This window comes from Pelophylax lessonae (assembly GCF_965119305.1).
Source record: "Pelophylax lessonae genome assembly, chromosome: 3".
Taxonomy (NCBI): Eukaryota; Metazoa; Chordata; class Amphibia; order Anura; family Ranidae; genus Pelophylax; species Pelophylax lessonae.
Genome location: NC_138770.1, coordinates 318,094,075 through 318,107,223, shown reverse-complemented (window position 1 = coordinate 318,107,223; position 13,149 = coordinate 318,094,075).

The following is a 13,149-nucleotide window of genomic DNA, read 5'->3' as shown; positions in this document are numbered from 1 at the left end:
TATTTTCAGACTGCCTCAGGTTCCAACGATCGCTGACCCATACTTTTTGGATTAATCTCCCAAAAGCCTCTCTGTTTGGTTCGTTTATCAATATATAATTCTACTTGGGTCCTCTCTTTCCTGCTGCCCCCATGGGTGTGGGGTGCAACCCATGCTTCAGCCCCGTGACAGGCGTTCTCCTGGAGCGGCCCCTGTTTGCCGGCACCGGACTGGTTTGTTTATGGATCGATGACACTAGTTTAAGGTAGTGTTCATCCCCTTATTGATCTTATATAAAATATTATTAATTACATTTTTAAATTTTTTTTTTTTTTTTTTTCCATATCCCACATCTATACCAAAACCTTATTCATATTTTCACTTTCAGAAACCAATTCTTTTTTGCTCCTGATGAGTGGACAAAGCTCCACGAAACGCGTCGAGCCAATATACTACTTACATCATCTTATTCACACCTGGTACAATAAACTAACAATCATCCAAGTTACTCCATGAAAATCCTATCTAATTTTAAGATTATGTTTTTCAATGAGATTCACATTCTTATATCAAGCTGTTTTTGATCTCTAATATGAATATGTATGGTTTTATTGCTAATTTATATACATTCATGTATGTCTTTTCTTGTATATGTTCTGTATGTATAATCTGTATCATCATGTTAATATATCGTGCCAGATTAGAATAGTTAAATGTTCGATTGTGTGTTAACCCTTGAGGGGTCCCCATGGTTTGGGTCATATAAAGTTTTATATTTTAAAAGGTGCTTACCTGTAAAAAAGAAAAAAAAGAATATTTCCACAATAAATATGTTTTATTATTGTGATTTTGGACATGATATACTTTCTTTGTTTTGAATATAATTGGCATCTATTATGATTTAATAATATGATTTACAGAGTCATATATGCTACATTAATCCAACCTATGCATTGTCAGTCCTTCACGGACTGACAATAAGCAGTAGGAAATGCCTATTACACCATATAGTAGATATATATGTCTAGCTATACTCATTCAAAGTCCCACACTCCTCCTTTTTCTTCTACTAAGACCTTAAGTTCCTTGTTACCTCTAGGTAGTGTAAAAAGATTCTTCTCACAGCTAGATTGTGAAAAAGTCTTTCCTTAGCCCCTGAAGGGTTAGGACAAACTGTCGGCAGGACAATAGCCGGAGACCGGTTTTGAACTGACACCACCTTTGTCAAAAATCCTGGATCCATTTTGAGTAAAACTCTTTTGGGGTAGATGGACAAAAAAGGCTCATTAACTGACAGTGCGTGCAGTTCACTGATTTTTCTTGTGGATGTAATTGCAATTAGAAATACCATCTTGAGGGAAAGATTCCTCAAAGAAATAGACTCTAAAGGTTCCTTTATGAAGGCTTGTAGAACCACTGACAAATCCCACCTGCACCTTAAGAGTACTAACTGCCAGACTCTTTTCTGCACCATTCTGCAGGAATTCCAACACTGATACAATATCTTTCAAGGTTCGATTAGATGAATGACAACAAGTATTGTAGATTTTCCAAACCTTAGCGTAAATAGCCCTAGTTACTTTCTTCCTACTAGAAAGCAAAGTGGTCACTAGAGGTTCGGAGAATCCTTTATTTCTCAATAGCTGCTCCTCAGATACAAGGCAGTGAGGTTTAGCCTGGCTACATCCGGGTGACATACTGGGCGTTGAAGCAGCAAATCCTATTAGAGAGAAAGCTGCCAAAATGGTTTGACTGCCATTTGTAGAATGGTTGAGAACCAAGCTGAATGAGGTAATCAGAATCCCCAACACTTTCTTTCTGTAATACCAGTGGAATGAGCTGGGAAGGAGGGAAAGCGTAACCCAGAAGAAAGTTCCAAGGATGTGCTAAGTTATCTATCCCTAGGGAACCGTTGTCTCGGTGGAGAGGAAAGAATTGAGGGAGCTGTGCGTTCTCTCTTGATGCAAACAAGTCCACTTGCGGACGCCCCCAAGTACTGGTGATTAATGCAAAGATTTCTGGATTCAGGCTCCAATCTGCTTCCTGAATCTTCTGTCTGCTCAAAAAAATCTGCCACCTTGTTTAACGTGCCTTTGAGATGGACCGCTGATAAGGAAAGTAAGTGATATTCTGCCCACTCCAGGATTTCGGCCAACAGCAACTGAAGGGTCCTGCTTCTCATGCCCCCGTTTGTGTAAATAAGCCACAGCAGTGGCATTGTCTGATAAAATCTGCAAATGGGACCCCTGGAGGTTTGGAGAGAAGGCAGCCAAAGCCAAAGAGACTGCTTTTAACTCCCTCCAGTTTGAGGACTTCATTGCCTCAGCTTGGGATCAAACTCCTTGTGTCAGATTCTGATTGATCCCAGTGAGCCCCCCATCCCCACATACTGGCATCTGTTGCTACTCTTCTTTCAACATGATAGCAATTTATAAATATCTCAATGGGGATCTCAGCTTAGAAAATAAGCTATTCAGTCGAAGGGATTGCATGAGGACTCGAGGGCATAGAATGCGATTAGAGGAGAAGCGTTTTAACCGCAGGCAACGTGGGGGGTTCTTTACTGTTAGGGCTACAAGATTGTGGAATTCTCTACCACAAGATGTGGTTTCTGCGGGAAGTATGGTGGCTTTCAAAAGAGTCTTAGACGTGCATCTCAAGGATCAGAACATTCGGGGCTATGTGAGATGATTACAGCTATGCATGCCTACACAGGTTGAACTGGATGGACTATTGTCTTTATTCAACCTCGCCTACTATGTAACTATATGTAACTGGAAAGGTCCATAGTAAGCCCTTTGACAAATTTGATTGGTTTCTCCACTACCAGAGGGTCCTTTTTACTCTGGTGGGAATCTTTACTTTTGCTTCTAGTGTTTTTGGACTGTGATCTCAAACCTTCAGCAGGAAACTTTGGAGTGGCCTGAAATGAAGCCTTGCCCATTGACTGGCTGGCATAGTTGAGGTTCGGGTTCCAAGGCCTGACAAAACCCTTCTCACCGACCTCTCCCGATTTTTCTGTAGCATAGCTAATACATTCTGGATTTTGTTCTTCTGGAAGGAAGATTCTTTGTTGAATTTATCTGGTAACACAGAAACTGTGCTAGCTGAGCTGGAGCAAAGTTTGACTTTTGAAGGTTCACAATCCAACCCTGCGTTTCCAAGTGACTGCGGGCTTTGCCTAGGTCTTATTGAAATATTTCCCTGGAAGGAGCAAAGAAAAGGAGGTCCTCCAGATATGGGATTACTGAGACTCCTTGAAGGCGGTGAGGAGCAAGGCCTTCTGCCATTACCTTCGTAAAGATCAGAGGGGCAGCTGAAAGGCCGAAAGGGAGGGCTTTGAATTGCAGATGCAGGACTTCCTCCCCCATATCCACAGCCAACTTCAGTAACTTTTGGAACTGAGGGGCTATGGGAATATGTAGATAAGCATCTCTTAAATCGATTGATACCATGAAGCATCCTTTGGTGAACAGATTCCTGACAGTGAAGATTGAATCCATACAAAATCTTTTGTACAGGACTGACCTGTTCAATGGCTTTAGGTTGAGAATGGGATGAAAACTTCCTTACCAGAAAGATATGGGAATAGAATCCCTGATGTTGTTCTTCTGGTGATATTTGACTCACAACCCCCTGTCGCATCAAGTCCTTTACCAGGTCTTTCATAGCCAGGGCTTTTGTTGTGTCTTTTGGAAGGTTTGGGAAAAAATATATTTTTGGAGAAGGATGCGAAAAATCTATTTGGTAACCCTGGGACAGTATAGCTAGAATAATTGGATTTTTGACTTACCGTAAAATCCTTTTCTCTTAAGCTCATTGACAGACGCAGTCCTCTTTGATTAATATCAGTAGGGTTATACTGCCCCCTACAGGAGTAGGACACTAGGCAGGAAAAACGTTCTGGCCACACCGTAGGGGCAGTCCCAGAGGGTATATCCTCTCTCTCCCTGCTACAGGATGTCAGTTATGTAACAAAGCAGTGTCAGAGAATTTAACCCAACCCAACTCAAAATAGAGGGGCGGGTACTGCGTCTGTCAATGAGCTTAAGAGAAAAGGATTTTACGGTAAGTGAAAAATCCAATTTTCTCTGTCGCTCATTGACAGACGCAGTCCTCTTTGATTAATATCAGTAGGGACGTCCCAAAGCAGTGCCACAAATGAGGGGTGGGATAACGGAAATCAAAATCCAATCCAGAAGGCCCAACCGGTGCCAACCAGAAGTCTTAAAGGCTCATCAGACAAAAGGATGAGACTCAACTGAAAACCCAACAAAAAACCCTTGAGGTAGACCACCGGTCTCCTCAAACAGCGGCCTGCAGAACCTTGCGGCCAAAAGAGGCATCCGCCAATGCCAGCACATCAACTTTATAAAATTTTGTAAAGGTATGAAACGAAGACCAGGTAGCCGCCTTGCAAACCTGAACCACTGACGCCTGAAGGCGGAAGGCCCAGGAAGCACTAAGCGCCCGAGTGGAGTGCGCCTTAACAGGGAACGGAGGAACCCGACCCTTAAAAGAATAAGCCTGTACCACCGTCTGTCTGATCCATCTAGAGATGGTCACGGCAGACGCAGGCAACCCCTTTCTAGGGCCATCCGTGATCACAAAAAGTGAATCCGTCTTACGGAAAGATTCCGTAGTAGTCAAGTACACCCTGATCGCCCGAACCACATCCAAGGAGTGTAACGCAAACTCCCGAGGATGACTGGGCTTAGGACACAGGGAAGGTAGCACAATATCCTCATTTAGATGAAAATCTGAAACCACCTTAGGAGGGAAGGATGGATTCGGACGAAGAACCACCTTATCCCTATGAACCACCAGATATGGGGAACGACAGGACAATGCGGCCAGTTCTGACACCCTGCGTGCAGAAGTGATAGCCACCAAAAAGGCCACCTTCTGGGATAAAGTAAGCAAGGGAATCTCCCTAATATTTTCAAAGGGAGGTTTCTGAAGAACCGACAACACCAAATTAAGATCCCAGGGCGGCAAGGGCACGCGCACCGGCGGAGCCAGGTGCCGTACCCCCTGGATGAAATTCCGCACCAAGGAATGAGTAGCCAGAGGCTTCTGAAAGAAGATTGCTAACGCTGAAACCTGACCCTTGATAGTGCTCAAGGCCAGTTTCTGCTCAACCCCCTGTTGCAGAAAAGCCAATATTCGGGCCACCGAGTAAGAACGTGGAGGAAACCCAAGGGATTCACACCACGCAATATAAGACTTCCATGTGTGATGATAGACTTTTCTGGAAGTCGTTTTCCTCGCTTTAATTAGAGTAGGAATAACTGAAGCTGACAACCCCTTGTCCTTCAGCACCTGGGTCTCAACAGCCAGGCCGTTAAAGCCAGCGATCGTAAAGCAGGATGGAAGATCGGTCCCTGAGACAGCAGATCCTCCCTGAGAGGAAGTCGCCAAGGAACGTCCGCGACCAGCCTGACCAGGTCGGCGTACCAGGTCCGACGGGGCCAGTCCGGAGCTACCAGGATAACTGGAATTCCTTCCGCCTCTATCCTGCGAAGAAGTTTCGGCAGCAATTTGAGAGGAGGAAAGGCATACAGTAGCGGATACTGCCCCCACAGGGCGACCAGCGCGTCTGCGGCGTCCGCTAGAGGATCGCGGGAGCGGGCTACAAACCTCCGCACCTTCCTGTTGAGCCAAGATGCCAACAGATCCACATCCGGGGTGCCCCAACGAAGGCACAATTGGTGAAATACCTCTGGATGAAGAGACCATTCCCCTTGATCCAGAATCTGACGGCTGAGAAAATCTGCCTGCCAATTTTCCACCCCCGGAATGAATACCGCGGAGAGAGCTGGAACAAATCGTTCCGCCCAACGAAGGATGTCGGCCACTTCTACGGCCCCCAGGACACTCTTGGTGCCCCCCTGGTGATTGACGTAAGCCACTGCTGTGGCATTGCCCGACTGGATCCGCACCGGGCTGCCCCGGAGCTGCTCAGTCCAGTAAATCAGACAAAGTCTGATCGCTCTCAGTTCCAATACATTTATCGGTAACCTGGATTCCTCCAGGGACCAGAGCCCCTGAGCAGATCGTCTGCCGAGAACCCCACCCCACCCGGATAGACTGGCATCCGTGGTGACAATCGTCCAATAGATTGGAAGAAATGACTGACTGAGCATTGGTGACCAAAGCCACCAAACCAGAGATTCCCTGGTCCGTTCGCTCAGCCGGACCTGATTGTCCAGGGAATCGGGGTTCCGGTTCCATTTGAGAAGAATCTCCTTTTGGAGAATCCGGGTATGAGACTGGGCAAACGGTACTGCCTTGAAGGAGGCCACCATCAGTCCCAGAACCCTCATGCAAGTCCGCAGGGAAGGCCAGTTGACGGTCAATAATAACTGAGTCGCCGACTGAATCTTCCGGAGTTTCTCCGCCGGGAGAAACACTTTTGCCAAGGATGTATCCAAAGTTAGGCCCAGATAGTTCAGTCTCCTGGTGGGGACCAGGGATGATTTCTGCCGGTTCACCAGCCACCCAAAGTTTTCCAAAGAGATCATCGTGATCTCCAAGTTTAGCAACAGAGCCTGCGGAGACTCCGCACGGAGTAGAAGGTCGTCTAGGTAGCCTAGAACCGAAATGCCCCTGTCGCAACAGTGCCAAAACTGGGGCCAAGACCTCTGTGAAGACTCGGGGAGCAGAGGCGAGACCAAAGGGTAACGCCGCAAACTGATAATGGTTCTCTCCCGCCGAAAAGCGAAGGAAACGCTGATGTCCTGCATAAATGGGAATGTGAAGATAGGCATCCTTGATGTCTATGAATGCCAGAAAATCCCCCTGATGCAGGGAGGCCACTACTGTGCGAATGGACTCCATCTTGAATTTTTGCACCCGGACAAAATGATTGAGTGCTCTGAAGTCCAGAATTGGACGCACCTTGCCCTCTTTTCTGGGTATTGTGAATAGGTTTGAATAGAACCCTTGAAAACGTGGACCACCACTCCTTGTTGCATCAAATCTGTCACTGCCCCCCGCAAAGCTTCTAAGCGATCCGGGTATAGTCGGATATTGGAAGGGAAGAACCTTGGATCTCATCCAAGGTGGCACCAAAACAGGTGATCCCCTTGAAAGGGGAGATTAGTCAGAGCTTTTTTGGAAGCTTGATCCGCCGACCAGCATTTTAACCACAGCATACGCCGAAGGACCCCCGCCGAGATCGATACGTGCCCCATTAATGGAGCGGCGTCCAGGGCGGCGTCACAGACAAACTGTAGCGCTTGTACCATCTGCTCCAGCAAGTCCGATACTGCCGGGGGGAGACTTCTCCCCTCCAGATCTTGACGTAACAACTTGGTCCACTCTGTCAATGTTTGTGCAACCAGAGCAATGGTGAACACTGGCCTTAAGGCTGACCCTATCAGGGAAAATATAGAGCGGGATATAGATTCCGCTTTACGGTCCACCGGATCCCGGAAAGACGGAGCGTCCTCCATCGGGATAACAGTAGCTTTCTTTAATCTGGAAATCGGTGAATCCACCGATGGTGGTACCGTCCATTTATTAAGAAGGGATTCTTCAAATGGATAGCGTCTAGCAATCCGTTTGGAAATACCAGGGGTTCGTTTTGGACGGACCCATTCTTCCTTAATTAGATCTTGAAAACATTTTGGCAAAGGAAACACCTTCGCCATCTTGGTAGGCTTGCGAGTACCAAAAGCAATTTCAGTATCAACTGCTTCCGTAGGTATAAGCTCAAGTCAAGGTTTCCCGCACAGACACAATCAGTGCATCTACCAGCGCTTCATCTTGCGCTATAGCGGAGGCAGAAATGTCTTCCTCGCTATCCGAGTATATGGGATACGAGGCACTAGCCCCAGAAGAGGGACCTGCAGCCGCTGCGACAGGCTCAGAATCTGTATCTGAAGTGTCAGACGAAATAGGGGTAGGCGGGGTCGCTTTTTCGCCCCCCGTCCCTGACAGGCCACCTCCACCCGGGATACAAAAGACTCCAAAACCGCTGACAATGCATCAATAATAAGTGGAGAACTGGAGGGTCCTGCGGCCACCTCGAGGGGATCAGGTGGGGATACATGTGTGGCAGGGTCCATGATAAATCCAGGAACACCTGTCAGCAAACAAGGATTGCAAAAGAAAAAAAACTTTTTTTTTTTGTATGTAATCTCCCAGCGCAACAGCGCCCCTCAGTGCCACCTGCTTCGGACCCCCACAGAGAGAGAGAGAGAGAGAGACCCCAAGGGCTCACCACCTGATGCACAGAAGCTTCTACCGAACTGCTCTCAGCGCTGTCCTTTACAGAACAGGAAGTCTTGTGGATCGATTTACCCGGGTAAAGGAGGCGGCTCCGCCCCTTTACACGCCTTCCGGCACTCCCACCGCTACTCCTCGAGGTAGCTGGGTGTATCCAAGATGGCCGCCGCCATGCAGGAGACATTAGGCTACGCCAAAATGGCGGCTCCGTGCGGCCCGTGGAAGGATGGCGGTCCGTGCAGCTGCATCGCTTAATAGAGGACTCCCGTGCGATAGGTAGGTGCCTGATAGTATCACCCCTCTGCACGACTGTTTCAACAATAACGCCAGCGGCGCCCTGTCTCCATCCCTGACCGGCATCAGTCATGGATTCCTTAGTCCTTTTGCAATGCATGCTTTCCTTGCAGTGACAGACTCATATAGATTGTCAGCTCCCAAACCAAGTCTCCTGGAGTGGTATACCTTATTCACCAACTCACACTAGCAAGGGGGAGATATGTGAAGTGTGTCACAGGATAGAGGGGAACCCCCGGATCGTGAGGGTCCGACCATCCACAGAGGGGCCCGCATCTATTCCCAAAACCCGACAGGGGTAGAGGGGGAACATTCTACTCACCATACCAGAACAGGCGGGCACCCACTCCTAACAGAACCCCTCTCCACCGAGGTGGTGGGGCTGTCGACCAATACGGACGCCGCGACTCAGTTTCCTGACTGGTCGTAGGCGATCTGGCGAGACGTTTAACTCGCGGGCCCAGTCCCCGTCCAGTGGGACTATGTCGCTGCCGACCCAGCGCGGAGCTAGGGCCTGCACGCGCTCGTAGGCTGGCTGGGGTGACCACTGGATCTCAACATCCAGCCCGTTGCCCAGCTCCAGCATAATTGCTTGAAGATCTCACAGGAACAAAAACTGGAGAGAAAAAAGCCAACTAAAAAAAGATTTATCTAAAAAAGCTTGCCAGGACCAGAGATCCCAGCAAGGAACTTAGGTCCTTACTCCTGACTAGGCAGAAAAAAAACTGACATCCTGTAGCAGGGAGAGAGAGGATATACCCTCTGGGACTGCCCCTAAGGTGTGGCCAGAACATTTTTCCTGCCTAGTGTCCTATTCCTGTAGGGGGCAGTATAACCCTACTGATATTAATCAAAGAGGACTGCGTCTGTCAATGAGCGACAGAGAAATATTGATTTTCTGTCATAGCTGCCCACTGGGGGGAGGATTTTTTTTAGTCTTCCTCCCACAGGCAACAAATCATCATTGTGACTTGTTGGTTGATGTACGTTGGAAAAGGACGCTTCCTTTTCCCCTAGACCTTTGTGCCGACCAATTCTTCCTTTTCCCCTGGGGTTGCTCCTGAGCCCTTTGAGGTTCCTTTTTAATAGAGAATGATCTTTTTTTGTCGGCTGTCCTGTCCAAAACTGAGTCTAAATCAGGACCAAACAGTAGATCCCCCATAAACAGAATACCACAAAGCTTGCTTTTGGATGCCGAATCACCAGGTAAAGTCTTCAACCACAGTGCTCTTCTGGCTGGGTTAGCTCGAGCTGCAGAACTTGGTGTCATCCTTATGGATTCTGCTGATGCATCCGCAAAGTAGGCTACGGTCAATGACAGAGTGGAAAAAGAATCAAGGATCTCTTGTTTGGGCGAATCTGTGATTTGTGCTTTGAGTTGATTAATCCAGTACTCCAGGATTCTAGATACACAAGTAGTCGCCATAGCTGGTTTGAGATTGCCATGATGGATTGCCAAGCTTTTTTTAAGTTGCTGATCCATTCTTTTGTTCATGGGATCTTTTAGTATTCCCATGTCCTCAAATGCCAGTTGGTCAGTTGATCTGGAAACTTGGGAGAAGGCTGCTTCAAGCTTGGGTACTTTATTCCAAAGTGCCTCTGGGTCTTCATCAAAGGGAAAACGCCTTTTATGTGCCTTATGGGAAAAAAAGTTCTCTCTCTGGTTCTGCCCATTCCTTTTTTAATGGCCTCAGAGACTATTGAATGCACAGGAAAGGTGTGACCTTTAGGCTCACCCAGACCTGCATACATCCTATCATGCAGAGATAATTCCTTTTTCTCTTCTCCCAAGCCCAAAGTAACAAACTACCTTTAACAAACCATCAACTTGCTCTAAAGACAGCTTGTATTTTGAGGGTATATTTTCTACCCCTTCCTCCTCTTCTTCCCCTGAATCTTTTTTGGAATGAGAGGGGGAAAGTCCCTCTTGGGTAGGAGGACCTATCTCCACCCCTACCGTAAGGATTAACTGTGAGCCCTGAGAGGATTGTGGGATAGATGGCTGACTTAAGGATGGATTTAAATAATGGGGTAGATTTCTGCGCTAAAAATACTATGACAAATTGTGAAGTGACAGTGATAAAAATTGAAAACCTTGTGAAAACAAGAGGGGAAGCTACACACTTGGACCCATAGAAAATCCCCAAAGTAATCATGTAAATTATGTGTAGCGCTTAACCCATAAATAAAGTGCATGTAACAAAATAAAAACAACTCATATGTTCAACAAATAATGTCCACCAAATTAATAATGATCACCAAAAAGTCCATTGAAAAAAATAGTCCCAATAAATAAATGCACACACAAAAATATATACGTGTTAAAATGTCCCAGCGACTGGATGTCGCTAAAAAAAAACTTCCCAATATAGCAAGTTCAAATATGTGGATGCTGCTCCGTATAGCGCCTTGAGAAACAAGTTTTAGTAAGAAGGGCTGCTTACCAAATACAATTGGTCATCCAAATTAACGGATAGACTCGCTTTAAGGAAGAAATGGAAGGATACACTCGTTAAACTTCTCACCGGGTGAGGGTGGAAGGCTCTCAGTGGCAGGTGTTCAGAGATCATGTAAAGCAGATATATAGAAAAAACACATAGCGTGATACCGCACACACAATGGGGAGGAAAAGGAAGTAGGGAGTTGCACTCACATATAAACCTTATTAATCCCGTGTGTCACTGCTAACCACAGTCAGGGAAAGGAGAACCACAGATCCCGATAGATGGAAACAGCAAACACTAAGCACTTGGGAGACAAGTGTACACCCGTGAATGATTACCCAAAAAAGAGCATCTGAATGAGCCGCTTACCAGATGTACACGGCCACCCAATCAAGGGATGGACCTCACCAAGCTTTGTGGACTCTCAAGGAATTTCCCCAGATGTAGTTTTGCGGCATAAGGATGGGTTTGTTAGAAAAGAGTGAAAGGATTGTATGGTAGCATTCAGCTCCTTTCTAACCGATGCAATTAAATTGCTGCATGCCATAGAAGCTTCCTCTTAAACTAAGGAGTCAACGCATGTCTGAGAGTGTTTTCTTCCAACCTTTAGGTAGCTTTGCATGAAGGGCATTTCTTTTTAACTGTCAGGTCAGAGCTGCCATAACGAGAAAAAAACACAGACAAACCATCCCAGTAAATTACCTTTTACTCATCAGGGTCACCGAGGTGCACAGGAAGCATACATAAAACTCCATGTGCCCAGTCCCCCAGTCACCAGGGGGGAAAAGAGAGAGACCCCACAGTAATCAGGGCAAGATTCACAATCTACGCCTTACTTGGGCCTTACTGGTGCCTCTGCCTGTCCCACTTGCTGCGGGGACCATGTCCATAGCAGTGTTGCAGCATCCACAGATCGCTAGCGATGCCGGCTCTGGAATCCAATAGCGCCACTGCGCCGGACATGAACTAGAAATATGTAGCAGCTCTGTTGCTCCCCTCTCCTCCTGCGTTTCCAGTGGAAGTGACGCCGCACGCCTGCTCCACGAGCGCCGCCCCTCACCGGATACCTCACTTCCGGCCTTGGTGAGTCACTACCCATAACCAAAAAAAGATGGCAGTGGCCTTTAGAAACACGGGCGGGCGGGACAAAGAAAAAAAGTCCACCGTCGGTGTCTGCCGCCGCCAAGGGGCTGTGCTTACCAGAGCTGTACAGGCTCTCCCTGAGCACCGAAGGAGAGGGAGCCCATTCAAGCACCAGGTCACGAGGAATAGACTCTCCAATGAAAAAAGGTAGGTATGGTGGAGCAGGAAGCCTGGTCTATCAGGATAGCATCTAAGGGTTCCTGACTCCCCACTAGCTGTTCCTCGGCCGGAGGAAATGCAAAAACTGATGAGCTGTGGGGAGAAGCCTCTTTTTAAAGTTTGGTGGAAGTTGTGTTTCCTGTTGGCAAGTAGGAGGAGCCATCTCTCAATGTGCTGTCCTGAAAGACGTCTAGGGAAAAATGGTCTGGTCACGAAGGGGGTAAATACTTCTGGAGGTCAAGTGGAGGGAGTAAATACTTCAGAGGTCAAGTAGGTAAATTCTAGTGCACAAGACTGGCTGTTTGAAGTAAACCGTTTAACATCATGCCACTTTCTTGTTAATTAGGCCTAGTTTAATTGGACTTCTCCTCACCTCATTTTCATAAATCAGCCTGTAATGTCAGAGCTAAGTGCAGCAGCTGAAATGCTTAGTCCTCTTGCACATGGGACACTTACAAACACCACTTTTTTAGGCATTTAGGTGGGCTTTGTTTTACTGACCTAATTACAGCCCATTGTTTTAACTGAGCCCATACACAAAGGCCTATAAACTTGCGCTACATATAAATCTGTAAATAAACCTGCATTGCTAGTCAGTATTTTTACATATATACAAACATATCCACGTGTACGCCTCCCTTCCATTGATTAACCACTTTACCACCGGAGGATTTTGCTGTCTTCCGTCCAGGCCACTTTTTGCGATTCGGCGCTGTGCGACTTCAACTGACAATTGCGCGGTCGTGCGACGCCGTACCCAAACGAAATTTACGTCCTTTTTTTCCCACAAACAGAGCTTTCTTTTGGTGGTATTTGATCACCTGTGCGATTTTTACTTTTTGCGCTATAAACAAAAAAAGAGCATTTATTTTGAAAAAATAACAATATTTTTAACATT